This window comes from Parasteatoda tepidariorum, chromosome 4, assembly GCF_982258835.1.
Source record: "Parasteatoda tepidariorum strain Cologne lab strain chromosome 4, Ptep-v5.0, whole genome shotgun sequence".
Taxonomy (NCBI): Eukaryota; Metazoa; Arthropoda; class Arachnida; order Araneae; family Theridiidae; genus Parasteatoda; species Parasteatoda tepidariorum.
In genome coordinates this window covers 68,508,163-68,515,843 of record NC_141758.1, presented here as the reverse complement: position 1 = coordinate 68,515,843, position 7,681 = coordinate 68,508,163, and positions in this window count along the sequence as shown.

Below are 7,681 nucleotides of genomic sequence, written 5' to 3'. Positions count from 1 at the left end.
ATCAGCTAAGTTAGTCTAAAGATATTCACTTATATTTATTTGCTATTATTAAACTAGCGTTATTATGTTTTTATTGAAATAATACTTTAAATTATCTTAATGCATGCGATTAATTCCACTTCAAAAAGTTTTTTTCGAATTTATGCGACGTGTAAAAATAGAGAATTTCTTTTGAATTGCTTTAGCATAATTCATTTATATACAGAATGGTAAATCATAAAAAAAAATATCCTGCGTCAATCAGAAAAACAATTGAGAGAATTTTGTTATTAAAAATGTGTGCAATGAAAACTAGTTGATATTTGCATCGAGCTAAACTACTGACACGAATCTGTAATAAAATAAAATCACGAATAATCCTTATGGCTAGACCATTTTCCATTGCTGTACAATGGAAATGTATAACTATAAGTAATAACTCCCAAAAGTTCTAACAAAGTTCTCACGACTTGGCACCCTTGTCTTTTGAGTTGGATTCCGTATAAGAGCGTAATAAAAAGACCGGAATATAAAGAAAGAAAACTTTTTTAATAAAATTGTTTTTGAAATAATTGTTTTAAAGTTGCTGATAAATTTAGATGCATAATTAAGAAACCTTTTGTTATTATTTATTTCCTTAATTTTCCTGTTCTCAATATTCCAAGAAAAAATTATTTATATTTCTAGTAATTTGTTCGAAAATTTGTTTTCTAAAAATTATGTAATATTTTAAGAAAAAAAATTGTTAAAATAAACATTAAAAATTTTTTTTTAAAAAAATCACGTTGTTTTGAATATTTTGTTTAAAAATTGTACTAAAAAAATTCTAGACTAAAGAAAACTCTTTAGTTATTTCTTAAACTGTTGTTTAACACTTGAATTTCTAGTATTACAAATTTTAGGGAGAGAAAAAACCAAGCATAATTGTTTTCTCTGTTAATTTTTTTTTTAAATATTAGCTAAGTATTAATAATTTGCTAAGTATTATTAATTTTTAAATATTAACTAATATATTCTGCTTTACCTGTATTCATTGGTAATTATTATACTAGTCTTTTTTTGGTATTATTTGAATAATATGTTAAGTTATCTTCATTGATGCAAATAATTCTAATTCAAAAAGTCTCTTGCAAATTTATGTGGCACTTAAAACAAATATTTTTCCGAATTACTTTTTCATAATTTATTTACATACACAATGGTAAATGATAAGGCACAAAAAAATAAAATCCAGCATCAAATATAAAAACAATTGAGGATATTTTGAAATTGAAAATGTGTTTAATTGAAAGTATTAAAAATACTTGTAACGAATTAAACTTTAAAAACGAATTTGTGATATAAAAAAAATCACGAACTGCCCTTATGGTTAGAACGACACTAGTGAAATTGTGTAACTAATAACTCTAGCATGAAATTCTTAAATAGAGTACAACTACTTGGCATCCTTGTCTTCTGAGTTGGGTTTAATGTAAGAGGGAAATGTAAGGCAAAAAATTCATTACAGAGAATTTTTTTCCAAATCTAGTTCAATATAACACAACGATTGAAAATACCATTTCCAAAAATGAGATAAATTATTAAATTTGAAAAATAAATATTGCATTGCTTGAGTTGCGAATTGTAATTTATTATAAAAAATATTATAAAAAAGAAGAAAATAATGTTTTTCTTGAAAAAATAACTTACAATTATTAAAATGTATAAGTTTGCAATTGCGAAAAAAAAAAAAAAAAAAAAAAAAAAAGAGGAATCATAACAAAAAAGAAAGTGAAAAATTAAAAAGCGGTTTTTTTAAAAATTGTAATGCAAATTTTTTTTCAGATTATTTAACCTAACAATTACTTAAAAAATGCTAGTTCAAAGTTTATTTCATGCATTCTACCTATTTATTAAAGCTTATTTATTGCGCGTTATTTTGATACTTATTGTAGCTTTAAAACTAAAAGATTTTAGTGGTATAAAGTATAAAGCTACACATTTTATCAATTGCAAATATTAAAAAAAATAATAATTATAAGTAATAGAAAGTAATAAAGTAATCATAAATATAATAAAAATTTTATAAATAATAAAATAAGTAAAAATAGAAAAATGCAAAATTTTGTGAAATTAAATAACCTTTATTAATCATAAGTTCTTTAAATCTAAAAGCTCTAGATAATATACATATAATTTCTAAAGTTTTATAATCTAGTGATAAAATTTCTGAATGACTCAATTACATTTATTTAAATAAAACAACATTCAAAGTATGATTTTTAGAAAAGGTAATAAATAAAGATGTATTGTATTTGTATTATTAATTTTTATTATTTGATGTATTAATTTTTATTTTAAGAATATTTCTCTTTTTTTAGCAAACTGTTAGTAAATATAGTTATAAGTGAATCGATTCTCTAATATTAAATACAATAATGCAAACAAGTTTAAAACGAATACTACATATTAAATTCTTGAAGAAAGATCAAAGATTAAAATATGCAGATATTTATTTTAGACTATGTATGTAATTGTCAAAATGAAAGAAGAATACATTCTCTTTCTGAAAGAACACTGTAAACTCTGGGATAGAGGTCACGACCCCCAAGCGAAGGGAGAACGATTAAAGGATAAACAAAAGCCATTGGTCACTTTCTTATAACTATCGATACAAAACGTCACTTCCTAGGGGGAGGGTCCGAACCTTTGTTCGAGGGCTGGGATTCCCTTCACCGCTCTCTTCGGGAGTTGCGAGGTTTGGATTTTGTTTTACTATCGGACGGTGGTATAGAATAGACTTCGGGGAATAGTGACGTCACCGTTCGTGTTCGAAGTCTGCGAGGTTTGGGGTCCAAGTTAGATACGGGTGCGACATTTCATAGTTATTAATTTATAAATGTATAATATTTATAAATGTTTAAGAGAATTTTTTGCAGCTATTTGTACTAATTATTTCAGTTGAAATGTTAATTATACACAGTTTTATAATAATCTAATATATATAATTCTCTTACGTGGCTCCCAAATTTTGGCTGTATTTCTTTTCCACCGGTGGCAACAGTTTTCATTCTTAAAGAAGTACTTTGTACAACTAAATAAGATTCTTTTTACAACACTTAAATATTTTCTTTATTTTCTTCATATATACAGAGAGCAGTCGGCGAAGAATTCTGTTAGGTTAAAAAACATTTCGCTGAAAAAATAACGAATTCTAAAAGAAATAAAAACAAACAACTTAAAAAATAAAAATGCTGTTGCCAGCCATAGAATTTTTTGAAAGTTAACTTAGCTACATAAATTAAGATGACATAGAAGCGCAACCAGATCAAAATTATGATACCTGAGTGCTTGACGCAACAAATCCTTCAATTCTATAAGTGTTGTATCACCAAATGCCCAGATAATATTGAAATGAAGAGGTTTAGAATTTTCTACAGTGAAAAGTTTTCGGAGCTTCAGTATTCAAAAAAGTATACAAAAGCTAGATGTTAAGAACGTATCCAATGCGCGAGCAAAGCGAGCATTGGATTGCGAAGCAATCCAAAATAAACTGCGAAAGCAGTTCTGGGGGTTGGCGAGCGCCAGCGAGCAGTGTGCGAAGATTCCTAGTAATCGTAAAATTCATTGAACAATTAAGTATTACATTTTAAAATGCAAGTAGAATTTAACAATTATTTCATTTTATAATTGTAAAAGGATAGATAAGTAACTTCGTCATAAAGTTTTACATGATACGAGAAAATTATACGATTGCTTTATAATGAAAGAAAACCAATTTAAGTTTCATGCTTCTTGCGGAAAACAAAAGAAAATGAAATTTTTTCCTGACATCGGTGTTAGCGATTAGACAGTTTTTTACTATTAAATCAATATTGCTCCCTTTTAAATAAAAATGCATTTTTCTCCGAAAAAAAATTACTTTTAAAAAAATTACTTATTACTTAAAATTACTTAAAAAAATTTTTAATTATGTTTTTAATTACTTAATTCATTTAACAGTATTAAGGAATCTACAAATATATGTTACATATGATTGTTGCAGAATAACTTGTACGAAATATGGATGGTGTTTTCAATAGAAATGTAAACAATAACAATCTCGAGCTTGGGACCTACTCTAGTTCCGGTTAAAAAGTTTGCAGCTGCTTACTACATGTTATTCTGATAAGCGATGTTTTCAAAAGGATAATTTTGTTTTCAATAAAAGAAATAAACTGGATAATTTCTGAGCTCAAATCTGCCGTATTTCATAAGATATGAATGTTATTATGTAATTCTGGGGAGTTTGGAGTATAAATTTGTTTTAGTTATTTTGTTATTTATTATTAAAAAAGGTGACATGGTTGCTAGATTTTGAATAACTCGCTTTTTTGGCAGTCTTGATTTGGCCTCTTTCCATTTGTTTATTACTGTTTGTTCGTGTTGCAAGCTGTGCACCATCTTACGTTAGTGTTAACACTTTTAGTATTGTAAACAGTATTGTTAGCATTGTAAACATAAGTAATAAGTAATCAAATGCATTGTTTGCAAGAATCTCAAAACACAATGATGCCAAATGGCTTTAAAATACAACTGAAACAGTAACCCGGAAATTTAGGCATTCCCGAGCTTGCAGCGCTCCCTAGTGTAGAAAACACCATCCATATGTAAATAAAATATATTTTTAAAATTGCGCATTATCTATTGATTGCATTTATTATTCTAATACTGAAAGAGTATCAAGGTATCTATGACCTCTATAATTAATGAAGTATTTACGGACTTTTATATATATATTAAGGAATTGAATAAATTTTTCACGAAGTTTAAGATCGTATCTCATTGCAAAAAAAGTAATTTAATAAATATTTTTTTTGCAATAAATGCTTCTAGTAATGAAACAAACGCTTTCAAACTTAATTTTTTATATAATTTCACTCAAACTTGTTTTAAGACTCATGAGTCTGCAGGTAAACTCCAGATTTTCAGTCCGAACTGATAGAATAAAAAACACAGTCAAAACTCACATAATGACTTACAATTGTTTTCTTAATTTACTTTTAATCAATTCCCATTAAATCAGATACAATTAGATATCATTTATATGAAATCAGATATTTTGATAGATTCAGATTAAGTTTAAGATGAATGAATATTATTCAAAGTTTAAAACTAGTGACATAGGTCATTGAAGAAAAATCCCTTCATTTGTACATTTTTTCCCTCTTGAAATTACTGCTCATATTTGTTTTTTCACTAGCAAATTTCCGGATACTTTAAAATTTTAAAAATATCGATGTTTCATTTGCAAGAAATTATTACTTTAAAGCTTGATAAAATTTTTGAATACTGTAATTTTTTTTTCTAGTTAATAATATATCTTTGCTAATTTCTAGAAAAAATTCTTCATAAAAAGTTTACATTATTCTTCTATCAAGATTGATTTAATAGAGAATATCACTAAAATAAAACAGGTTACGTTTTCTTACAATAAAAGTTAAATCGAATTAATTCTTCGAAATAGATTTCCAATAAAACATGGCATTAAAATAATACGTTATTTTCTGTGATTGGTTCATTAATAAAATATTTTTATTTCTTCGTAAACACAATTCTTGTAAAAAAAAAAATTTGAAAATTAAATCTGTTATGTCAAAAAATATAAGATCGTTTTATAAAATATAAATTATTGCTTTTAATAAATTATAAATACAGTGTATTTGTAAAGTGATCCTAGCAATAAAAGTGTTTGTTTTCTTTTTTAATTATCAACGAAATAATGAGTTTTTTTTACAGCAATTTATTCATCACACACTTGCAAATTAATTTTTAGCGTTATTCTGTAAGCTCGTGTTAACACGAGCTTACAGAATAACGCAAGTTGCATGAAAAAAGTTTTCCTTCATTCAGGTTAAGAAAAAAAAAATATATATATATATATAGGGGAGAGTTGGGTAGCACCGCCCAGCGGGTACCTCCGCCCACAGTCAATTTCATGTGTATAGAATATTTTTTCAAGTCAATGGGCCATCGGACATTAATTGTTATATTAAAAAAAGATTATTTTCAAAGTTTCAAGTATTTATGCAGCTGGTAACATGGTAAGCAATAGTTTTGAAAATATGTTGAATACAGAAGTCATGAAATTAAGAAAAATTGATTGAATGTTTCGATTAAACTTCATTTTAATACTAAAAAAATAATTTTTTTTATACATACAGCATTAAAGTATGTAGTCTTAAGTTTAATTTGCACAAAGAAAGAAGTTTGTATGTAAAAAATTGTTCTAGTAATTACAAATTTACAAAAAAAATTGGATTTCGGGTAGCCCCGCCCAGTTACAAAAATTGTGTTTTTTGGCTATTTTTTCAGGTGTAAATGAGAATGACCAATGTATTGACAATAGATAAACCTTATTTATCATTTGTATCACAAAATTATCTTATTTATTACATATTTATATACTTTTAGTGAATTCTATCATTTAATAACAACAAATGTCATACCTTTTATCATTATTAATGTATATTAATATATTATAATATTAATATATATTTATATTAAATATTTAATGAAAATAATTTAATTTAAGTAACAATAATTAATAACAATAGTTGTTTTTCAATATAAACTTATTTGGTTGATCTCTTCTTATAAACATAATATAAAATACTTCTTATAAAATTACAAATTCACTTTGTATTTTGATTGCATTCAAATGCTTCTGTAGATTGATTCGTTAACAAATGAGTGAAAATAAATAAGTAAGCAAATAGCTTATCATAATATTTATGATTTCTTGATATTAAATTTAATTTGGATATATCAATTATCAATATGTTTTAATATTATATGAAACATAAATTTATCTATTTAAAAATGCAAAAATTTATATATTTAAAAATGCAAAATAAATATTTTTAAAATGTAATTGATATATCCTAATTAAATTTAATAGCAAGAAATCATAAATATTATGATAAGCTATTTGCTTACTTATTTGTGAACGAATCAATCTACAGAAGCATTTGAATGCAATTAAAATACAAAGTGAATTTGTAATTTTATAAAAAGTATTTTATATTAAGTTTATAAGAAGAGATCAACCAAATAAGTTTATATAGAAAAACAACTATTGTTATTAATTATTGTTACTTAAATTAAATTATTTTCGTTAAATATTTAATATAAATATATATTAATATACATTAATAATGATAAAAAGTATGACATTTGTTGTTATTAAATGATAGAATTCACTAAAAGTATATAAATATGTAATAAATGAAATAATTTTGTGATAAAAATGATAAATGAGGTTTATCTATTGTCGATACATTGGTCATTCTCATTTACACCTGAAAAAATAGCCAAAAAACCCAATTTTTGTAACTGGGCGGGGCTACCCGACACATCTTGAAAGGAGCTAAAAAACATGTTTTTTTTTTAAAATTTCTATTTTTTTAAGTTAAACTATTCTTTTTTTGGTTTATTCTTTTTGCATTATTTAACTAGATGGTAAAACAATAGAACCATGCAAAAATATTGATTATTACTCAATATTATACAGAAATATAAGCAAAACTCCTTAGGTGGTCGGGGCTACCCGACTCTCCCCTATATATATATATATATATATATAAAACTGTAATTCCAATTAATTTCTAAGAGAAATAGGACGAATGACTTATTTTGAGAAAATGAAATTTTAGCGAAAAACACCTGCAGAAGCGTTTATTAA